This window comes from Crocodylus siamensis, chromosome 1, assembly GCF_052110815.1.
Source record: "Crocodylus siamensis isolate JL-2025a chromosome 1, ASM5211081v1, whole genome shotgun sequence".
Lineage (NCBI taxonomy): Eukaryota > Metazoa > Chordata > Crocodylia > Crocodylidae > Crocodylus > Crocodylus siamensis.
The window spans coordinates 385,556,971-385,571,921 of record NC_143395.1 but is presented as its reverse complement, the minus strand read 5'-3'; positions in this window follow the sequence as shown (position 1 = coordinate 385,571,921).

Genomic DNA, 14,951 nt, shown 5'->3' with positions numbered 1-14,951 from the left:
TCAACATACAGGCTTGGCAGTGCTATGCTCACTAGCACCATGACTGAAAGAGACTTGGGGGTCTTGGTTGACCACAAGATGAATATGAGCCACCAATGCGATGCTGTGGCTGGCAAAGCAAATCATACTCTGGCATTCATCCACCGATTCATCTCAAGCAAAACCAGGGATGTCATCCTTCTGCTTTACTCAGGCCTGGTGAGACTGCAGCTGGAGTACTGTGTCCAGTTTTGGGTCCCCCACTTCAGGAGGGATGTAGAAAAGCTTGAGAGAGTCCAGAGGAGAGCCACTAGTATGATCCAAGGCCTGGAGGGTAGGCCATATGAGGAGAGGCTGAGGGACTTGGGACTCTTCAGTCTGGAAAAGAGAAGGCTCAGGGGGGACCGGGTAGCAGCCTACAATTATATAAGAAGGGTACATCAGGACCTAGGAGAACAGCTGTTCACCAGAGCTCCCCAAGGGATAATAAGGTCTAACGGCCATAAACTCCAGGAAGGCCGATTTTGACTAGGCATAAGAACAAAGTTCTTTATGGTGCAAGTGTCCAGGGTCTGGAATAGACTCCCCCCAGAAGTGGTGCAAGCACCTACTCTGGACTCTTTCAAAAAACATATGGATGTTTTTCTTGCTGGGGTCACTTGATCCCAGCTGAATCCCTGCCTGTGGTGGAGCGGGGGCTGGACTAGATCTCAGGAGGTCCCTTCCAGCCCCTAATGTCTATGAAATAAATGAAATCTTGCTTTAATTAAATTGGTGGAAAACTTATCAAAGACTTAGCAGAATCAAGATTTGGTTCTTAGGCACCTCTAATATCTGATGCTGTGTTTTCACATTATAATATCTAGATAACTAGAATAATTTCAGCCAACAGTTTTCATTAATACCTCCCCACTCCAGGGAATGCTTTTTAAAGTGTTCTCATAGAGTTCAGCCTATACATCTTTCTTTTAGTGATTTTTAGAAAAAGATCTTAATACTCAGTGTAAATTAACTGAATTCTGAGTTACAGTCTAAATTCAGGTTTGAAAAAGAGAAAGTAAATATCTTGAAAAGCAAGAGAGCCACCTTGTGGAAACTGTTCATTTAGCTAAAACAGTTATTGTTACTGCTTTAAAACAGCTACAAAAATCAGATGACACAAAGCAGTCCTACTGCAGTAACTCATGTTTCATTTTGGCATGTTGTGTGTCTTAGTTATCCATGTCATCTCTCAGAAAACATATTTATGTAAATTGTAGAAATTAGAGAAGGAAACGACTATCCTGTTAATTTCTGTGCCCATGTGTAATTGTTTTACTAGTACACTTTTCTTTACTGAATTTTGCCCCTTCTAAGTTTTATATATTCCAGGTGAAAGGGTCTTCTTCCACTTCCCTAAGGAGATTATTCAATATTGCACTAATGGGACATTTTACATTATATTTGCTCAAATGTATCTCTTTCTTTTTTCTTTTTCTTACTCTTCTTAGTCAGACCTGTGTATATTCTACTACACAAATAATTTCTCTCCCCCAGGTACTGGTATGTTTGTTAACTTTTTTTTTATATCCTTTGTTATCTTAGTTAAATTACAGAATTATTTAGATCTTTTAACATTTTATAATAAGGCAATCATTTTAACCCCAAATCATTTTTATTATTTCTCTCTAAACCCATTCTACTTTGTTAAGAGCTTCCTGGTAAGATGCCCAGAACTGAATGCAATATTTCAGCTTCAGTCACTGCAGACTCATATAAAATAAACCCATGACTTATATACTATTTGATATGATTTTTTTTGCGTGTGTAGCCTAATATTGTGTCAGTCTTTTTTTGCTTCCATATTATATTGTGGTATAGCACCCCAGTTCTCTTTCTGCATTTCTGTTTTACTGGGCAGTTCTCTCAAATATGTATTTCAGCCATGGCAAGTAAAGTCACTACCCTTGGACATCATGAAAGGTTTAATTTATTCCCATTACAATCTCTCCCCCCTCTGATAACTGTAAAAAACCCACATCAGCGCACAGGTTTACCTTTTCTGCAATGCTGGTCTTTGGAGAGGGGTACAAATGTGGTATCACCACTTTGAGCAATACCATTTATTTCTCAAAAGGTTAACAAAAACTCTTATTCATAGATTGCTGGCAGCTTTTACATTTATTGCATGATTAACATAAATAGGAATATGCCACACACTCAACCAATTTCTCTTGAGATAAAAATGACAAACCAGACACAATGATGTTCCACAGTTAATGTGGAACATCTCTGTATGGTTTGTATCATGCTTTAATTTGAATGTGTGACATGTTAAAGGATGCCCAAGGAGCCTGGCCTCTCTGGTACTAGGCTGCTCACAAGCTCACTTAAATTTCCTGGTGCATGGGGATCCCAGTCTCCATGCTGAGTTCTCTGGGCACTGGCAAATTTAAAGGGGCAGATGGGGAGGTAACAGCTTCATGATGCTGAACTTCAAAGCCTAGCTGGTACAGCCTGGTATGGCCTGGAATCAAGGAGCCACTTCCCAAAACGAGGCTCCCCATACACAGGCAAGTTTAAAGCCACACTGAGCGGCCCTACCCCGGGGACCAATTTTATCTCAGAGCCCAGAAAATGTGCATCCTGCCATGCTAGATCTTGAATACTTAATATAGCAAGAGGCATGATTTTTGGGATTCAGGACAAAATTGCTCAGATTCCATCATGTTTAAATTAATGTCTGCCAAGGGCCATATGGTGACTCACTTGTCTGATGCTAAGTTCTGCAGTGAAGAGACCCTGTCAGAAATTATATATATCCATTACGGGGCAGCCTAATGTACATATATTGTCAACATTTGGGGACAAAGACCATGTTTTTTCATTTGTACAGTGCCTAGCACAGTGGACTGCTGGTTCATGATGGGCTCTTGGGCATTATGACACTACAAACAAATAATAATGGCTTGAACATGATTTTGGGACAATAATTATGAGATTAAAAAGTGGCAGCTATCAGTGCTTCTAGTTTGATGGTTCTTCCCCTTGCTGAGGGCTGAAGAGGAAGGATGGTTTTGCATTTTAAAACCAAAGGGGATTTGGAATCTCTTCCCACAGATTCATTAATGATAGTTTAACAAAAAGAAAAGGTTTCATGAATATCAACCAGGAATGGATTAGGTGTAATTGATTCTGGCTTACAAGGGGGATGGGTGTGATGACATTTTTGATTTATTATACAATTTTTGACCAATCTGGGCTCAGTTCACCACTTGCTTGCACACTGCATTTTCTTTTCCATCTGAAATGTGAGTGTAAAATACTACCCTTGGTGTAACACAGGAAGAGGATTCTACTGTGATGGCAATAGCAAGATGCAAAGCAATGGTAAATCAAGACCTCTGTGTCTAATTCCTATATTCTGAGAAGGCTATATTTATATAGCTTAAAATGTGATGTGAAGGTTAATTAATTAATTGTAAAGTGTTTTGTCATCTTCAGTTTAAATGCACTATCGAAGAGCAACTGATTACTATACTTTTATGCTGTGATTTGCATACTGTCAGCCCCATCAATAATTCAGAGTAATTCCTATAACTCTAAAAGGATGAAGTAGATCAAGAGTAGTGTAGTGTAAATGATTTTTTGGCTCCAAATTAGTTGACTGAAGAAATCTGAGATAAGAGCTTCCTTTGTCTCACGAAGTTTAAAGGATGTAAGAAGACAATGGGACAAATGGTTTGATTTCTTGGGCCTTATGCACTTCTGAGTGAATGAGGCTTATTTTTGAGCAGTAAGATCTGACAAGAGCCACACATGTGTCTTTCATTATGCTTAACTGTTTGATAAAAATGGTAATTGGGAAAGCAACACATTCAGGAGGGATTAACAGTTCTGAGGGATTTCTGTCCTCCTGCTAAAAACCCCAAACAAAACAAAAACCGTAGTAGTCTGATTAAGAAAAAGATGATTCATATTGGGCATTGCTCTTTGGCATTCATAGTTTCATAGTTTCATAGTAGCTAGAGTCGGAAGGGACCTAGGTAGATCATCTAGTCCGACCCCCTGCCTTAGCAGGAAAGAGCACCGGGGTCAGATGACCCCGGCAAGGGGTCATTCTTCAATAGTGACATTTTTTTCTATTAGGGACGACCAAGGAGCTGGATTGGGAGAAGTATAAGATTAAGTCCATTTTGTCTACAATAAATATTTGCCTTTCAACAACTCTTCAGTTCTGGTATTTCAGTAATTACCCCTTATTTCCTGGTTGGAGATAGATGCTAGCACTCTGAACTGATGTTGTAGAAGAGGGAGCTGCCTTTTGGAGGAAAAGTGAGACTTTAAAGGCAGATTTCACTGGGGAAAGAAATCATAAATCACAAAAGAAATCACAAAAAGTTTAGTAAACTTTTGTGGAACATTTTATCTTTAATTCCCCCACTCTCAGCCTTTCCCCCTTTTTCCTTTTTTCTGCTGAATAAGGGGGGAGGGGGGGATCAGGGATGGGAGAAAAAGTAGCCACAGGAATAATTAAACAGTTTAAAATATTATAGAAATAGTGTAATTACATTTTTAGTTTTGAACTAGTTTGGTTAAAAAAATGGGGTAAGTGGGGCATTCTGCCACCCTATTGCTGAATATTAAAAACAAAACGGGAGAAGGTTGGATTCAAGGCTGTGTGACTCAGAGTAACAGATCTAGATCTGGACAACATGCCCTTAGCTAGGCAAGCAGCCTCAATCCAACTGACGGTTGGGTGGCTGCCAGTAATGAAACTCTCAGTAAGAGAGAGTCTTGTGATTTGTCACAAGCCTCCTGATGAGGGGACCCAAAAAGGAAGTAGCTGTTCTTGTACCTTTTTGGGTTCCCTCATCAGGAGACCTAATGCTTTTAGTTTCCTTCACTGTTATTGAAAACTTCCTACACTGCTTTTTTATTTGGACTAGCATGGATTAACCTAAACCCAGTATATAGAGAAATAACTTTAGACTACACCTTTATCTACAAGGATCACCTCAATAAAGAGCAGCTCAGAGCAGAAATGGCCTCCTAAATATTATTTTCATGCTCCACTTATGGAGTTAATGTGCTAAACCCTGTATAAACTGACATTAAGCTTCTGCTATTTGGTTAGAAAATACTGTGCACCTTCTTGGTTAAGGCTGTCCAAAGAAAATGAGTTTCATAGTTTCATAGTTTCTAGGGTCGGAAGGGACCTGAGCAGATCATCTAGTCTGACCCCCTGCCATGGCAGGAAAGAGTACTGGGGTCAAATGACCCCAGCAAGATGTTCATCTAACCTCCTCTTAAACACCCCCATGGTAGGAGCCTGCACCACTTCTCTTGGAAGCTTATATAGCAGGTTAGTAAAGCTTGAACTGATATTTCTCTCTACTGTTTTATTTAAAGGTTAAAAGACAGAGAGACCAAATAATGTTGCGTTTAAACTGTACATTACTTAGTAGGTTTGTTAGCAGAGAACTCATTAACTGTTTACCAAGTGTGCACTGAATTTGGGATATTCTGTTGGGGTGTTTCACTGCTACTTTCAGACATTGTACATATTACACCTTCTGCTACAAATGTAGAGGGTCTGTCTGGATCAAATTAGCTACCAAACAGCTTTAAGCAAGCTTGAAAATTTTATTTGATATATTACAGAATCAAAATATGAGAACAACAAGGACTATAAGATGGAGGGTCCTTGATATTAGACCTCACTTCAAGATGGATGTGGGTAACCTCAAGAGGGTTCAGAGGAGGGCCACTTGTGTGGTTAGGGGCCTGCAGGCAAGGCCCTGTGAGGAAAGACTGAGGGACCTAGATCTCTTCAGCCTCCACAAGAGAAGTCTGAGAGGTGATTGTGTGGCCACCTACAAATTCATTGGGGGGTGGGGGAGAAGGGGCATCAGGGTAACTAGGAACAATGGCCACAAACTGACAGACAGCAGATTTAGGCTAGACATCAGGAATAACTTTACGGTAAGGGTTGCCAGAATCTGGAATGGGTTCCCAAGGGAGGTGGTGCTCTCCCCTACCTTGGGGGTCTTCAAGAGGAGACTAGACAAACACCTGGCTAGGGTCTTCTGACCTCAGTGCTCTTTTCTGCCCAGGGCAGGGGATTGGACTCAATGATCTACTGAGGTCCCTTCCGACCCTAACATCAAGGAATCTATGAATCTATGAGATTAGCAAACACCGAGCGGCTACTAGCCCTCTTACCTATTCCACTTCCAACATCAAATGTTGTATTACATCAAAGAATCTCCTACATAAAATTCAGGAGATACCACAAGTGCCACTTTTCAAAGACATCTGGAAGGCACCTTATCACCAACTTATCAATAGAAGACAACATTTATTGTATAACCAAACATCTCCATAGTGGATACTGTTTGTGAGCGTATGTGTATTCTGGCCCTACCACTGTGCTGTAATGCTATGGATCTTTGTTATGCCCTCTCAGCATGCCTTGAGTTGTTTCTCTTAGGGAGATTGGATGATTCCTTGGGAGAAGATCTATTTGGTGGGGTCCCAGTTTTTCTGCAGGGCTCCATCTCCCCTACACCCTGCTCCTTGCCTCTCAGGCATGTGGTGAAAAGTCCCTGTGGTCTTACGTGGGGAAGCCTATGTGGATTGAATCTCTGAGCTCCTCCATGTCTCCTGGTTCGTCACTTTCTGACTCTTGTCCTGGCTCCTTTGAAGTCTCTATCCATGGTTAAGCTGCTTGCTCACCCACATGTATGGCATTCACTATAGCCTCTATGCCTCACTTATCCTGCATCTTCCTTCATGTGCTGCAGGAATTCCTTAGCTAGTCCTTTAGATCAACTTATTTATTACTTTTTCCTTTGGCTTATCCTTGAACCTTACTTCAGGCTTTACAACTTTATTCTCTTGATGCCTCCTGGAACCCACTTGTAGGCTCCTTGCAACAACATATCAATATCTCATGAGCCTAGCTTTCACAGCTGTACTTAGTTTACCCATTAAAGTAAATTATGGTCTATTTCCCTAATCAGGCCCCAAATACATCTAAAGTCCCTAAATTAATCATGTTTTTTAAATCTTCCCTACAATCCCAGCTGGGTGTATAACTCAATCCCGTTTCTTTTTTTTTTCTCCTTTTCTGTGCTTACTATGTAGCTAACCTGTCTTGGGGCTTTCACCTGCCTTGGCTTTTCTGTAAATCCCATCACTATCTTCATGATCCAGTTTGGCTCGCCCTTGCTGGCCCCCACTGGAGGTCCCGAGAAAAAGCCCCCCACTGGACCCTGTCTCTAGCATTGCCACTATGGCTCCCCCTGCTCAGTGGGAAACAATCAGGAAAGGCAAGGCAGGAAAGGAAAAGTTCAGCTTTTCCTAAAGGGCTGGCTGGATCTTCACTCAGGGCTCACCTGAACCTTCTGTCCCATTTCACACAGCTCCTGGCTCCACTGTGTTTTCTCTGTTCCTGGGGATGCCAAACACTGAAGGTCTTTCTGTTATCTGTTTAAACTTGCAGCTCTTTTTTCTCAGCCAATCAGAGCTGCCTCCCTGGGTCATGTGGTCCAGTGCCCCTGGGGGCTTGCTTGCCTTCTAACTTCTCTCTCCACTTTTTCCTGGGGTGCTCGAGATGTGCAGCTCTTCTGCACCTGCCTGGGTAAGTCTCTTGCTGGCATAGCCAGCCCTACAGGTCCGTAGCAGGGATTGCCCCTAACCACTGCCACCCTGTCTCTTGCCTATTCTGCTCACTGCACAAGAAACTCCAGTAAGATTCCTCCTTATATAACCTGAGAAGAGACTACGTGGCTCTCAACTGACACACAATCCCTGATGCAAGATCAGGCATTTTAGGTGAGGGTATAGTGATGAGGTGTGTGACACGACCAGAGTTGAGGATACAGGAATGGCTCTCCGTGTAGCTGCAGTGCAGCTGAGAATGGTGCACATCATGTGCAGCTCTGTCAGATCTTCCACAACTCTCTTCTGCTGACTCTGAAGCTGCTGAATAGCTAAAACATGAAATGTCTGAACCCCCTTTGATACTTTTTACTTCTCTACCTCTGGGTTTGGTCTCTCAATTTCATACTTAGTAACTAAGGTATTCTCCCTCTCTCCTCTTCATTCTTCCACAGCTTTTAATGTACTATTCATTCACTATCTGATACTCATCTCTTTATACCTCAAAGCTCTGTAATGTCTTTCGTATGACAGGTGAGCAGTGCTGCATTCAATATTCCACACAAGACTGAATATCAAAAGCATTATATTTTTCATATTATTCCCCATCCTACCACTTAAGCATCCTAGCATTATCTGAACTTTCTTTGAATACAGCTGTGCACTGAATGGATGCTTTAATAGAGCTGTCTACAACAAATAGGCTAGCTAGCATGGGAGTTTTCTCTCTGTACCCCTAGTGGTTAGGGCATACAACCTGGTGGCGGCAGGTATAGACTTGAACCCCCTCAGGCTTTGGACCCAGGTCTCTCACTGCCTGGGTTACTGCTATAATAATTATACATCACCACTACTCCCATTAAATGCTAAAGCATCTTGGGGGGCCTGATACTGTCAGCATATATTAGGCAAGTTGTGAGCTTGCCTGTCAGATCAAGCCTCTTTGACAATTTAGACATTGCTCTGGGTTTCTGGACCCCAGCGGGGCTTAGGCAGGAGCTAGTTAAGTGCTGAACTGCTTAGGCTAGAACAGTGCTGGACATGTACAGAAGTGCAACTGCAGGGATCAGGGGAACTTTCAGGTAAAAAGGGGTTATTAAGTTTAGATCGGTGGTTCTCAGCCTTGTTAGGTTCAGGGCACCCCTTCGAAAATGCCATCTCTCTGCTTTCAGTTGTATTTTGATTATAGAAAAATACTAGAGCAATTCTGCTGCAAAGAAAGATTACAAGTCAAAATGCTTTTCGTACTAAAGCTTCCTATTCTAAATTTCTGGGTTTGTCTTTTCTATATTTATTTATTTATTTATTTCAATCATGAGGTGTTTGCACAATTGAGCAGCATCCTGTGACATCCTTCAAAGGATCTTGCAACACCCTGATTGAGAATTGCTGGTTTAGACATTTCAAGGATTAGGGGGTTATTGGGTGGGCAGGTTTTGGATTGTGATATTGGACTTCTGCATATAAAGGTCTGCCCAAATTCTGTTTTAGGTGCCTAAATCCTTTGCTGGATCTTCCCTTTGTCTTCAATTTGTAAATCAAATTGTCCTCTCTATTGACAAAGGGTTATCTGGGTGGAACATCTCAGGAACTTGACTGATACTCAGGAAACACCTACTTGGGAGCCAGCTTGACATTATATACTTGATGGGATATCTCTTGGTGTCTTCCAAAACAATAGATTGCAGCATCAGGGTTTTTGATTTTTACTTGCTGTGAACAAGCCTCAGCTTAGCATGACTTTTCCAGATCTTACTATAGTCTTTTAACAGACTTAAGGCAATTCTTGGAGTGTTCATAACCTGTTGTGGAGAGGACTTCCACAGTCGTCTCGGGAAAAGTATGACAACACTTGTGGACAGGGCTCCAATGGGCTGGACGCTGTGATGAACCCTGTACCATTGTTCAAATGTTATCCATACCCCACTGACTCGGTCTATTGCCTCAGCATTCCCTAACCCGGCAACCGAGTTGTAGCCAATTAAGTTTGCGTAGGCCTCCCATAGTGGGACCGGAGAATGTACGGCCTGAGATGCCTAGTAAACTTACTCTTGCTTAGAGTTGTGTGTGTGTGTGTGGGGGGGGGGGCGGGGAAGTCCTTTGTAAATCCAGATGAGAACTGGTCTGACAAATGCTGAGCTGGGTGTGGGGGTTGATTAGCATTTGGAACACAGCTTCCCCATCATGCAGTGCTCCCCTGCTTCGCTGATCCCAGAATTCACTGCAGTCTCTGCTTCAGGTTTTCTGTTCTCCATCTCTCATGTAAATGAATGGTCATCTGTTCCCATCTCAGATGCAAATGAGACCTAGGGCAGTTGTTTTACTCTTGTCACCCTTATCTGGAGGGTTTTAGGTGCGTCTCTCACTGCATCTTAATCAGTTTCTGTTTAGGTGGGTGGGGGGGAATTCTTTGTGAGTCAGACAGTCTGGGTCCTGTGTCAGGGTTCCCCAAGAACATGGAGCTGACAGGTAACAACAGTGAGGGCATGACTAAGGGCAGGGGGCCCCCGTTCCCTCTTTCTCCTTGGCTGCTGCTGTCCTTCATGGGACCCTGCAAAATTTGGTTTTGGGGTGAGGTCGCTTGAGCTCAAAGGGGGGCTGGATGATGTGGCTTGGGTGCCAGGGAGGCCTGAGGGAGGAGGGGTACCAATGGCAGGGGCACCACTCTTGCCAGTGGGACCTGCAGATGCCCTCTATACTGGCCCATGGGGCACCCATGATGCAAGTGCCTTGGGGTGTGGCACTGGAAAAAATCACGGGTCCCCCAGCATACAGAAAACCCTCACCAGGGCCCCTTGAAAAGGAATCACGAGGCACCCCCTCAGCCTCCACCCTCAGTCCCACCACCACCTGGATCATAATCTGGCAACAGAAAAAGTGCACATAGTGGATGCTGGGGTCTCAGCATCCCAGCAAAAGGGCCACTGGGGTGATAACTCTCCCCAGGGTTTGGAGTTGGGGGAGCAGGGCCCAATTAGGGATATAGGGAAGGATGGAGCTAAGAACCACCCTGGTCCACAGCTCTTCTAGAGGCTCATGGGGAATGTACTTGCCCTCCACCATGTGCCCCCTCTCCACCACCTTTTGTATGGTGGCCTCTGAGGCAAGGAAAAAGACCCCCTTGTCATGAGAGTGGGAGGCTGCCATGATCTTGCGTGCCCTCACTACCCAAGCCAGGGCTTGCACCCAGGTCTCAAAGTGCAGGTTCTCCCACTTGGGTAGTTGGCACTTCACCCCATGCCTGCAGGTGGGTGCCAGAAAGGGGGCCCCTCCACCCGAGCTGAAAGGGCTGGTGGTGGAGGGTCTAGGCCCCATGGCTTTGGGTCACCCCGCAGCTGCCTGTGCATAGCTGTGATTCCCCCATTGGGGAGTCACATTGGTGGGGCTGGGGCTAGGCCCAGGCACAGGCTGAGTGGGTGTGCTGGTTGGTGTGATGCACCTGGTCCCCTCAGGTGCTGGTGGTCTAGGCTTGGGGATGGGGCACTCGCCCTTCCCATTCCCAGCTGTGGAGGAGGCTGAAGAGGAGCCCCTCCCACTGCTCTTGCCCTTGGTCCCTGATGGTGGGGGAGGGGGCTTGGGAACCCCTCAGGGAGGCCCAGGCCAAGGGAGATCCCCTGGACCTATTGGCTCCCTGCCGGAGTCCTGCCTGCTCCTGAAGCAGAGGCTGCAGGCTTCTCTACCCCCAGAGGAGGTTGGTCAGGTTCTGCCTCCTGAGTGGGGGCTGCAGGAAGCTCTGTGGGGGCATCTGCCCCCCCCCCCGAAGATTCCTTCCCTGCTGCTGCTTCATGTGAGGGAGGGGAAAACAATAAAGAAAACCAAAATATACAGTGGGGCTAGTGGCCAGGCTAGAGTTGTGGGGGAAATGGGCAGGGGGTGTGTGTGTGCATGCTGAAGCTCAGTGAGCACAGCCCCACAGGAAAAAAAAAACAAACAAAAAACTGGGAGGGCTATGCTTGGGGGCAGAGAGAGTGAGTGAGTGTGTGTGTAATGCACACACAAGGGCTTGGGAGACTCCAGCTGGCTTACTCAGCCACAGAACAAACACCAGGGCAGGGGGAATGGACCACAGGATTTACCACACAAGAAGAAAAACACACAGGGAAGGCTGCTGAGGCAGATGTAACAGATGGCTGGAGCAGTGGAGGGGCTTTGTTGAAGATCAGTCCTCTAGCCAGGCTCTCAGCAGCAGAGCAATAGGCAGGAAAACAAAGCAGGATCAGATGCAGAGAGGCAGCAGGAGTAATCAGTCAATTAGGGAATAATCCAGTGGAGGTGCGGTGTTGAGTGGTGCAAGGTGGTGCAGTGGGGAATCTCCTTCTCTCCTGAGAGGGGCAGTAGCAGCAGCAACAGCAGCCGTGGTAGTAGCAGCCCTTTAGTTCAGCCACTCAGGGTGTGCTTCAAGTGAAAGTGGAAGTGAAGGTGAGGGGTGGCCTGCCAAGGCAGCTGGGACAGAAAGGCACCTTTAGACGCCAGCAGTGATGGTGGGGGAGGGGCTTACAGGCAGTCCCCCCCCAGGCTGTCTCCTGCTTGCAGCTTCATGGTGGGCTGAGCAGCAGGCCAGAACAGGTCTGCAGAAGCTGGGGTGCGATGCAGTGCAGTGAGCGCCTCCTTGGTGTGTGTGGGAGGAACAGCAGCGTGCATCAGAGGACCCCCCTGTGGGAAGGGGGAACAGCAACAGCAGCAGCCCGAGGTAGGAAGGAGTGTGGCCAACTTACCCCCAAGAGCTCTAAGAACAATGCAGCAGCTTGCAGCAGCCTGGGACAGAAGGGGCATGGCCAACTTCCTACCAGAGGCTCCTCCTCCAGAAGTTCCTATTCATATCTTCAGTATTAACATGGGCCTTAAGGCCCACCCAGCTAACTAACAGCCCCTTTGGGGGGCCAAAAGGTGAAAGATGCAACACATTTCTTGGGACAACAAAAGCAAAAACAGGATAGGAGTGACAGGGGGGTCAAAGGGTCAAAATGTGAAAATACCCCAGAAGTTCCTGAGGGCAAGTAGCCCTGAGCTGCTCACCAGGGCAGCTTTTTATACTGCTGGGGCCAGCCCAGGTGCTGGCCCCAGCCTCTAGATCCCTCTGGCTGCATATCTGGGAGGAGCTGGGCAGGGTCAGTTTGCCCCAAGTGGCACAACTTGCCCCATGCCGAAGTGCATGTTCAGACACAAAGCTCCAGCACAAATTTGTGCCGCTGCTATTTGACCTGCTGCAAGTGCATGTGCCTACATGTGTGGATGTGCCCCTTTAGTTTCCTAGTACAGGAACTTTTTAAAACAAGATATTGCAAAAACATTTTCTGCCAAAACTCCTACAGATACTGGGCGCATCTACACAAAAGGTTTATTGCAGAGTTGCCAAAATAGCTCTGCAGTAAATGTCTTGGCATCTACACATGCAATGCTATTCAAACACAGCACCTGGGAGTGGTAAAATCTGGCATATGTACCAGGGTTCATTGCTGTGGATTTATAGAATGTGTAGATGCACCCACTGCCTGATAATTTATTGCAATTTAAATGATTGTGCCTTTCTTCTTTCATCTCAGTCTGAGAGCATTTCAGTCTTACCATAAAAGAGCAGGTCCAGGGTAAGAAATTCCCCAAGATTCTTTATGCTGAGGGCCAATGCCAAGACACAATTTAGTTTCTTCAGTAGTCCTTACAGTTTCTGCTTTTAAACTCTGATTATCCAGCAGACTCCCTTATGCATTCAGAAACTTGCTGTTTCTGATGTCCATTGTCCAGAATGTTTCATTCACCTTTACATATTTGCTTTTCAGACTCATGTCTGATCCATCTGATTCCCCATCTTACACCTCCTGTAATGTATGCTGCTGTATTTTAGCTTTTCTATTTAATCTTCACAGTTTGAAGGATTTATCCTTGGCTCAAAGTGCCTTGCAAGCACAGCCATTTAGACGTATGAACATATGGTCAGAGGTGCAGTTGAGTAGTTGTGTGTCGAAGCTGCTGGTGGCATGAGGGGCTATGCCTGCAGCCTAAATGCCAGCAGTGGTGCAGTGGCTGCTATTACCGTGCCTTCCTCTCCCCCCTGCCCTGTCACAAGTTGGCACCCCAGGCTGGTGCCCCGGTCACCCCCACCATAAATTACACTATTGATTACTACTTCCCCTTCTGTTCAGCAGCACGTTTCTGGAATGTTTTAACTGCAGGGCCTTTTTGACTCCCGCCCAAAAATCTCAATTTTACTGAATTTTGCTTTCTAAAATTTAATGGCATTGGGTCACTTTTGGGTTCCCTGCCTTTCCCTCAATCTTACAGCAGTATAGTTGTGTAGATGAACCACTGTAGCTTCATGAATTCACTGTATGAGTTATCAAAGACTAGGGATGCATTCAAACTTTTGACTAAAGTGACTCATTCCAAAGTAGCATTAGGTTGCTTCTAAACCAGGTAGAAGAGGGGCAAGATGCTACATAAAAATATAAGAAGAATGCATGAGGACACTGAGGAGTTAATGCTGAAAAATCTAAAGATATACTTGAAAGCAAAGAAAAGAAAGTCTTTCAAGTAGGCAAGTCCTGAGAAACAGCCTCTCCCTGTGTGCAGAACAAGCTGTTTACTGAGCAAATCAGAGTGTTGAGACATTGTTTCTTTAACAATTGTCCCCCAGTGGAACTGTAGCCATGGCACTGACTTGCATTGCTTTCTGCTTTCAGTAATCTGCTTGTGGAGTGAAACTATTTTAAAATATACTTCCCTCTCCAGCTACTAAACCCAAGTTTGCAGAACTTTCCAGCTTTTCCTTTCTAAGACTCCTAACTCTTCACAGCACCTTGGAATTTAATAGTAATTATGCATGATTACAGAGGGTGCCCTTCTCAGGGACAATTAAAGATTATAGACAAAGCGTTTAAACCTAGGTGCTTGACATTAGCTTCCTACGTGTCTATTCAAATCCTGAATGAAAGCAACCTGCTTTTCAAAGATGCTGAGTACACAGTTCCCACCGTTACCTAGAAATCCTGAACATCAGGCTACTTTCATTTAGGTGCCTAAGTATGAATTTAGAAGTTTGTTTTGGACAGCCAGGCTTGAAAATGTTAGTTCTTTGGCCTTTCAAGAAATGGGACACTATTTATTATCCCTATGCAGGTGGGTGCGCTGTTAACAAGCCCCAGGCTTCTGGATGTTAGATTGCACAAACAGCACAGTAGTTACTAATGAGGATGAGGAGAGTTCTGCACTAGTGCACTATTGTTGCTGAACTGAAAACACCATTAAGTAAGACAGTACTAGCCTAATGGGAAAACTTTTTCCACATATGCCATAGTAATTCTTACATTGCTGAACCAACTAGGAATTGTTTA